The following is a 7,755-nucleotide window of genomic DNA, read 5'->3' on the forward strand; positions in this document are numbered from 1 at the left end:
AGACTCTTAACAGCGTGTAAATTGTATCATCAACCTATATTTACTCTTTTTAGGTTTTGTTTCTTTTCGTTTCTTAGTTGACGTTGTGTTCTTTTAGACGATCTGGTCACAATTTATTTGCCTGTCTGTGTGAGGTGTGTGTGTGTGCGTGTGTGCTCGTCGCGTCTAATTGTTCCTTTTCTTTGTGGACAGGTGCTGTGGGCCACGGCGGGGACCCAACCCCTGGTGGAGGGCGTTTTCATCACACCCCCCGTTTGTGGTTTTGTTTGCAGTAGCACGGGTGTTTTTAGTTTGTTTATCTCCCCTAATTGAGTTTTACCTGCTGGTGGGGCCCCAGCCCTGTCCACCCCTTTTGTTAATTTAACTTTTATACAGCCGAGTTATATTTTGTTGAGTATTGGATTAAATAAAATTGTAGTGCATAACCCTCGATCCCGTCTCTGCCTCTGGAATAGAACTTATCTGCGCGTGCCTGTTCTCCGGTTAATTCCTGGGGTGAAATTCCCCAGGTGGCGTTGTCGTCACCCGTTCCACCTCTCCCCACCCCGCCACACATGGTTGCACGTAATGATTTTTCACGTAATATTTTGAAAGGTCTAATGTGCATGTGTGAGTGTCTGTGTGTGAGTGAGTGTGAGATTGAGTGAGTGTGTAAGTGATTAAGTTCCGCAATCGCACACATGCGCACTTACGCGCACATAAGCGCACATGCTCGCACACTCGAACATAATGTTTTTTTTAACGTAATATTTGGAAAGGTATATTGTGCATGTGTGTGTTTCTGCGTGTGAGTGAGTGTGAGAATGAGTGTGTAAGTAACTGAGTTCCTAAAGCACACACGCGCACACGTGCGCACTTACGCGCACATTCGCGCAGACTCGAACGTAATGTTTTTTAACGTAATATTTAGAAAGGTCTAATATGCACGTGTGTGTGTCTGTGTGTGAGTGAGTGTGAGAATGAGTGAGAGAGTGTGAGATTGAGTGAGTGTGTAAGTGAATGAGTTCCTAAAGCACACACGCGCACTTACGCGCATACACGCGCACTTACGCGCACACGCGCGCACATAAGCGCACATTCGCGCACACGCGCGCACATAAGCGCACATTCGCGCACACTCGCGCACACTCGAACGTAATGTTTTTAACGTAATATTTAGAAAGGTCTAATGTGCATGTGTGTGTGTGTGTCTGTGTGTGAGTGAGTGAGTGTGAGAATGAGTGAGAGAGTGTGAGATTGAGTGAGTGTGTAAGTGAATGAGTTCCTAAAGCACACACGCGCACACGTGCGCACTTACGCGCACATTCGCGCACACTCGAACATAATGTTTTTTTTAACGTAATATTTGGAAAGGTATATTGTGCATGTGTGTGTTTCTGCGTGTGAGTGAGTGTGAGAATGAGTGAGAGAGTGTGTAAGTGAATGAGTTCCTAAAGCACACACGCGCACTTACGCGCATACACGCGCACTTACGCGCAAACGCGCGCACTTACGCGCAAACGCGCGCACATAAGCGCACATTCGCGCACATAAGCGCACATTCGCGCACACGCGCGCACATAAGCGCACACTCGCGCACACTCGAACGTAATGTTTTTAACGTAATATTTAGAAAGGTCTAATGTGCATGTGTGTGTGTGTGTCTGTGTGTGAGTGAGTGAGTGTGAGAATGAGTGAGAGAGTGTGAGATTGAGTGAGTGTGTAAGTGAATGAGTTCCTAAAGCACACACGCGCGTCACTGACTCCCCCACTCGGTTGATAAATGTTAATGGGGCTGTTCTTGCTGCAGTTTGCTGCCGCCTGGCGTCAGTGGGTCGCGTTGCCCCAGCGGGAACCCTTCACGGAGTGGTGGCGCCACCAAACACAGTCGGCACGGACTATCTCGCTTACTGGACCCACGGCTGCTTTGGCTCCGCCCTTTAGTTCGGGACTCTCTCCTGTTCGCTCTCGCTCTCTCGCTCGCTTTCTCCCCTCGCTCGGAGAAACGGCGCTGACACGTCGTGGTGCCGCCGAAGCGACCACGGAGTTATTGCCTTCATTTTAGACTCTTAACAGCGTGTAAATTGTATCATCAACCTATATTTACTCTTTTTAGGTTTTGTTTCTTTTCGTTTCTTAGTTGACGTTGTGTTCTTTTAGACGATCTGGTCACAATTTATTTGCCTGTCTGTGTGAGGTGTGTGTGTGTGCGTGTGTGCTCGTCGCGTCTAATTGTTCCTTTTCTTTGTGGACAGGTGCTGTGGGCCACGGCGGGGACCCAACCCCTGGTGGAGGGCGTTTTCATCACACCCCCCGTTTGTGGTTTTGTTTGCAGTAGCACGGGTGTTTTTAGTTTGTTTATCTCCCCTAATTGAGTTTTACCTGCTGGTGGGGCCCCAGCCCTGTCCACCCCTTTTGTTAATTTAACTTTTATACAGCCGAGTTATATTTTGTTGAGTATTGGATTAAATAAAATTGTAGTGCATAACCCTCGATCCCGTCTCTGCCTCTGGAATAGAACTTATCTGCGCGTGCCTGTTCTCCGGTTAATTCCTGGGGTGAAATTCCCCAGGTGGCGTTGTCGTCACCCGTTCCACCTCTCCCCACCCCGCCACACATGGTTGCACGTAATGATTTTTCACGTAATATTTTGAAAGGTCTAATGTGCATGTGTGAGTGTCTGTGTGTGAGTGAGTGTGAGATTGAGTGAGTGTGTAAGTGATTAAGTTCCGCAAGCGCACACATGCGCACTTACGCGCACATAAGCGCACATGCTCGCACACTCGAACATAATGTTTTTTTTAACGTAATATTTGGAAAGGTATATTGTGCATGTGTGTGTTTCTGCGTGTGAGTGAGTGTGAGAATGAGTGTGTAAGTAACTGAGTTCCTAAAGCACACACGCGCACACGTGCGCACTTACGCGCACATTCGCGCAGACTCGAACGTAATGTTTTTTAACGTAATATTTAGAAAGGTCTAATATGCACGTGTGTGTGTCTGTGTGTGAGTGAGTGTGAGAATGAGTGAGAGAGTGTGAGATTGAGTGAGTGTGTAAGTGAATGAGTTCCTAAAGCACACACGCGCACTTACGCGCATACACGCGCACTTACGCGCACACGCGCGCACATAAGCGCACATTCGCGCACACGCGCGCACATAAGCGCACATTCGCGCACACTCGCGCACACTCGAACGTAATGTTTTTAACGTAATATTTAGAAAGGTCTAATGTGCATGTGTGTGTGTCTGTGTGTGAGTGAGTGTGAGATTGAGTGAGTGTGTAAGTGATTAAGTTCCGCAATCGCACACATGCGCACTTACGCGCACATAAGCGCACATGCTCGCACACTCGAACATAATGTTTTTTTTAACGTAATATTTGGAAAGGTATATTGTGCATGTGTGTGTTTCTGCGTGTGAGTGAGTGTGAGAATGAGTGAGAGAGTGTGAGATTGAGTGAGTGTGTAAGTGAATGAGTTCCTAAAGCACACGCGCGCACATAAGCGCACATTCGCGCACACTCGAACGTAATGTTTTTTAACGTAATATTTTGAAAGCTCTAATGCGCATGTGTGAGTGTCTGTGTGTGAGTGAGTGTGAGATTGAGTGTGTAAGTAACTGAGTTCCTAAAGCACACACGCGCACACGTGCGCACTTACGCGCACATTCGCGCAGACTCGAACGTAATGTTTTTTAACGTAATATTTTAGAAAGGTCTAATGTGCATGTGTGTGTGTCTGTGTGTGAGTGAGTGTGAGATTGAGTGAGAGAGTGTGAGATTGAGTGAGTGTGTAAGTGAATGAGTTCCTAAAGCACACACGCGCACTTACGCGCATACACGCGCACTTACGCGCACACGCGCGCACATAAGCGCAAATTCGCGCACACGCGCGCACATAAGCGCACACTCGCGCACACTCGAACGTAATGTTTTTAACGTAATATTTAGAAAGGTCTAATGTGCATGTGTGTGTGTGTGTCTGTGTGTGAGTGAGTGAGTGTGAGAATGAGTGAGAGAGTGTGAGATTGAGTGAGTGTGTAAGTGAATGAGTTCCTAAAGCACACACGCGCGTCACTGACTCCCCCACTCGGTTGATAAATGTTAATGGGGCTGTTCTTGCTGCAGTTTGCTGCCGCCTGGCGTCAGTGGGTCGCGTTGCCCCAGCGGGAACCCTTCACGGAGTGGTGGCGCCACCAAACACAGTCGGCACGGACTATCTCGCTTACTGGACCCACGGCTGCTTTGGCTCCGCCCTTTAGTTCGGGACTCTCTCCTGTTCGCTCTCGCTCTCTCTCTCTCTCTCGCTTTCTCCCCTCGCTCGGAGAAACGGCGCTGACACGTCGTGGTGCCGCCGAAGCGACCACGGAGTATTGCCTTCATTTTAGACTCTTAACAGCGTGTAAATTGTATCATCAACCTATATTTACTCTTTTTAGGTTTTGTTTCTTTTCGTTTCTTAGTTGACGTTGTGTTTCTTTTAGACGATCTGGTCACAATTTATTTGCCTGTCTGTGTGAGGTGTGGTGTGTGTGCGTGTGTGCTCGTCGCGTCTAATTGTTCCTTTTCTTTGTGGACAGGTGCTGTGGGCCACGGCGGGGACCCAACCCCTGGTGGAGGGCGTTTTCATCACACCCCCCGTTTGTGGTTTTGTTTGCAGTAGCACGGGTGTTTTAGTTTGTTTATCTCCCCTAATTGAGTTTTACCTGCTGGTGGGGCCCCAGCCCTGTCCACCCCCTTTTGTTAATTTAACTTTTATACAGCCGAGTTATATTTTGTTGAGTATTGGATTAAATAAAATTGTAGTGCATAACCCTCGATCCCGTCTCTGCCTCTGGAATAGAACTTATCTGCGCGTGCCTGTTCTCCGGTTAATTCCTGGGGTGAAATTCCCCAGGTGGCGTTGTCGTCACCCGTTCCACCTCTCCCCACCCCGCCACACATGGTTGCACGTAATGTTTTTTAACGTAATATTAAGAAAGGTCTAATGTGCATGTGTGTGTGTCTGTGTGTGAGTGAGTGTGAGATTGAGTGAGTGTGTAAGTGATTAAGTTCCGCAATCGCACACATGCGCACTTACGCGCACATAAGCGCACATGCTCGCACACTCGAACATAATGTTTTTTTAACGTAATATTTGGAAAGGTATATTGTGCATGTGTGTGTTTCTGCGTGTGAGTGAGTGTGAGAATGAGTGAGAGAGTGTGAGATTGAGTGAGTGTGTAAGTGAATGAGTTCCTAAAGCACACGCGCGCACATAAGCGCACATTCGCGCACACTCGAACGTAATGTTTTTTAACGTAATATTTTGAAAGCTCTAATGCGCATGTGTGAGTGTCTGTGTGTGAGTGAGTGAGTGTGAGATTGAGTGTGTGTAAGTAACTGAGTTCCTAAAGCACACACGCGCACACGTGCGCACTTACGCGCACATTCGCGCAGACTCGAACGTAATGTTTTTAACGTAATATTTAGAAAGGTCTAATGTGCATGTGTGTGTGTCTGTGTGTGAGTGAGTGTGAGAATGAGTGAGAGAGTGTGAGATTGATTGAGTGTGTAAGTGAATGAGTTCCTAAAGCACACACGCGCACTTACGCGCATACACGCGCACTTACGCGCACACGCGCGCACATAAGCGCACATTCGCGCACACGCGCGCACATAAGCGCACACTCGCGCACACTCGAACGTAATGTTTTTAACGTAATATTTAGAAAGGTCTAATGTGCATGTGTGTGTGTGTGTGTCTGTGTGTGAGTGAGTGAGTGTGAGAATGAGTGAGAGAGTGTGAGATTGAGTGAGTGTGTAAGTGAATGAGTTCCTAAAGCACACACGCGCGTCACTGACTCCCCCACTCGGTTGATAAATGTTAATGGGGCTGTTCTTGCTGCAGTTTGCTGCCGCCTGGCGTCAGTGGGTCGCGTTGCCCCAGCGGGAACCCTTCACGGAGTGGTGGCGCCACCAAACACAGTCGGCACGGACTATCTCGCTTACTGGACCCACGGCTGCTTTGGCTCCGCCCTTAGTTCGGGACTCTCTCCTGTTCGCTCTCGCTCTCTCTCTCTCTCTCGCTTTCTCCCCTCGCTCGGAGAAACGGCGCTGACACGTCGTGGTGCCGCCGAAGCGACCACGGAGTTATTGCCTTCATTTAGACTCTTAACAGCGTGTAAATTGTATCATCAACCTATATTTACTCTTTTTTAGGTTTTGTTTCTTTTCGTTTCTTAGTGACGTTGTGTTCTTTTAGACGATCTGGTCACAATTTATTTGCCTGTCTGTGTGAGGTGTGTGTGTGTGCGTGTGTGCTCGTCGCGTCTAATTGTTCCTTTTCTTTGTGGACAGGTGCTGTGGGCCACGGCGGGGACCCAACCCCTGGTGGAGGGCGTTTTCATCACACCCCCGTTTGTGGTTTTGTTTGCAGTAGCACGGGTGTTTTTAGTTTGTTTATCTCCCCTAATTGAGTTTTACCTGCTGGTGGGGCCCCAGCCCTGTCCACCCCTTTTGTTAATTTAACTTTTATACAGCCGAGTTATATTTTGTTGAGTATTGGATTAAATAAAATTGTAGTGCATAACCCACGATCCCGTCTCTGCCTCTGGAATAGAACTTATCTGCGCGTGCCTGTTCTCCGGTTAATTCCTGGGGTGAAATTCCCCAGGTGGCGTTGTCGTCACCCGTTCCACCTCTCCCCACCCCGCCACACATGGTTGCACGTAATGTTTTTTCACGTAATATTTTGAAAGGTCTAATGTGCATGTGTGAGTGTCTGTGTGTGAGTGAGTGTGAGATTGAGTGAGTGTGTAAGTGATTAAGTTCCGCAATCGCACACATGCGCACTTACGCGCACATAAGCGCACATTCGCGCACACTCGAACGTAATGTTTTTTAACGTAATATTTTGAAAGCTCTAATGCGCATGTGTGAGTGTCTGTGTGTGAGTGAGTGTGAGATTGAGTGTGTAAGTGAATGAGTTCCTAAAGCACACACGCGCACTTACGCGCATACACGCGCACTTACGCGCACACGCGCGCACATAAGCGCAAATTCGCGCACACGCGCGCACATAAGCGCACATTCGCGCACACTCGCGCACACTCGAACGTAATGTTTTTAACGTAATATTTAGAAAGGTCTAATGTGCATGTGTGTGTGTGTGTCTGTGTGTGAGTGAGTGAGTGTGAGAATGAGTGAGAGAGTGTGAGATTGAGTGAGTGTGTGTAAGTGAATTGAGGTTCCTAAAGCACACACGCGCGTCACTGACTCCCCCACTCGGTTGATAAATGTTAATGGGGCTGTTCTTGCTGCAGTTTGCTGCCGCCTGGCGTCAGTGGGTCGCGTTGCCCCAGCGGGAACCCTTCAACGGAGTGGTGGGCGCCACCAAACACAGTCGGCACGGACTATCTCGCTTACTGGACCCACGGCTGCTTTGGCTCCGCCCTTTAGTTCGGGACTCTCTCCTGTTCGCTCTCGCTCCCTCTCTCGCTTTCTCCCCTCGCTCGGAGAAACGGCGCTGACACGTCGTGGTGCCGCCGAAGCGACCACGGAGTTATTGCCTTCATTTTAGACTCTTAACAGCGTGTAAATTGTATCATCAACCTATATTTACTCTTTTTAGGTTTTGTTTCTTTTCGTTTCTTAGTTGACGTTGTGTTCTTTTAGACGATCTGGTCACAATTTATTTGCCTGTCTGTGTGAGGTGTGTGTGGTGTGCGTGTGTGCTCGTCGCGTCTAATTGTTCCTTTTCTTTGTGGACAGGTGCTGTGGGCCACGGCGGGACC

This window comes from Takifugu rubripes, chromosome 21, assembly GCF_901000725.2.
Source record: "Takifugu rubripes chromosome 21, fTakRub1.2, whole genome shotgun sequence".
In the NCBI taxonomy this organism is placed as follows: domain Eukaryota; kingdom Metazoa; phylum Chordata; class Actinopteri; order Tetraodontiformes; family Tetraodontidae; genus Takifugu; species Takifugu rubripes.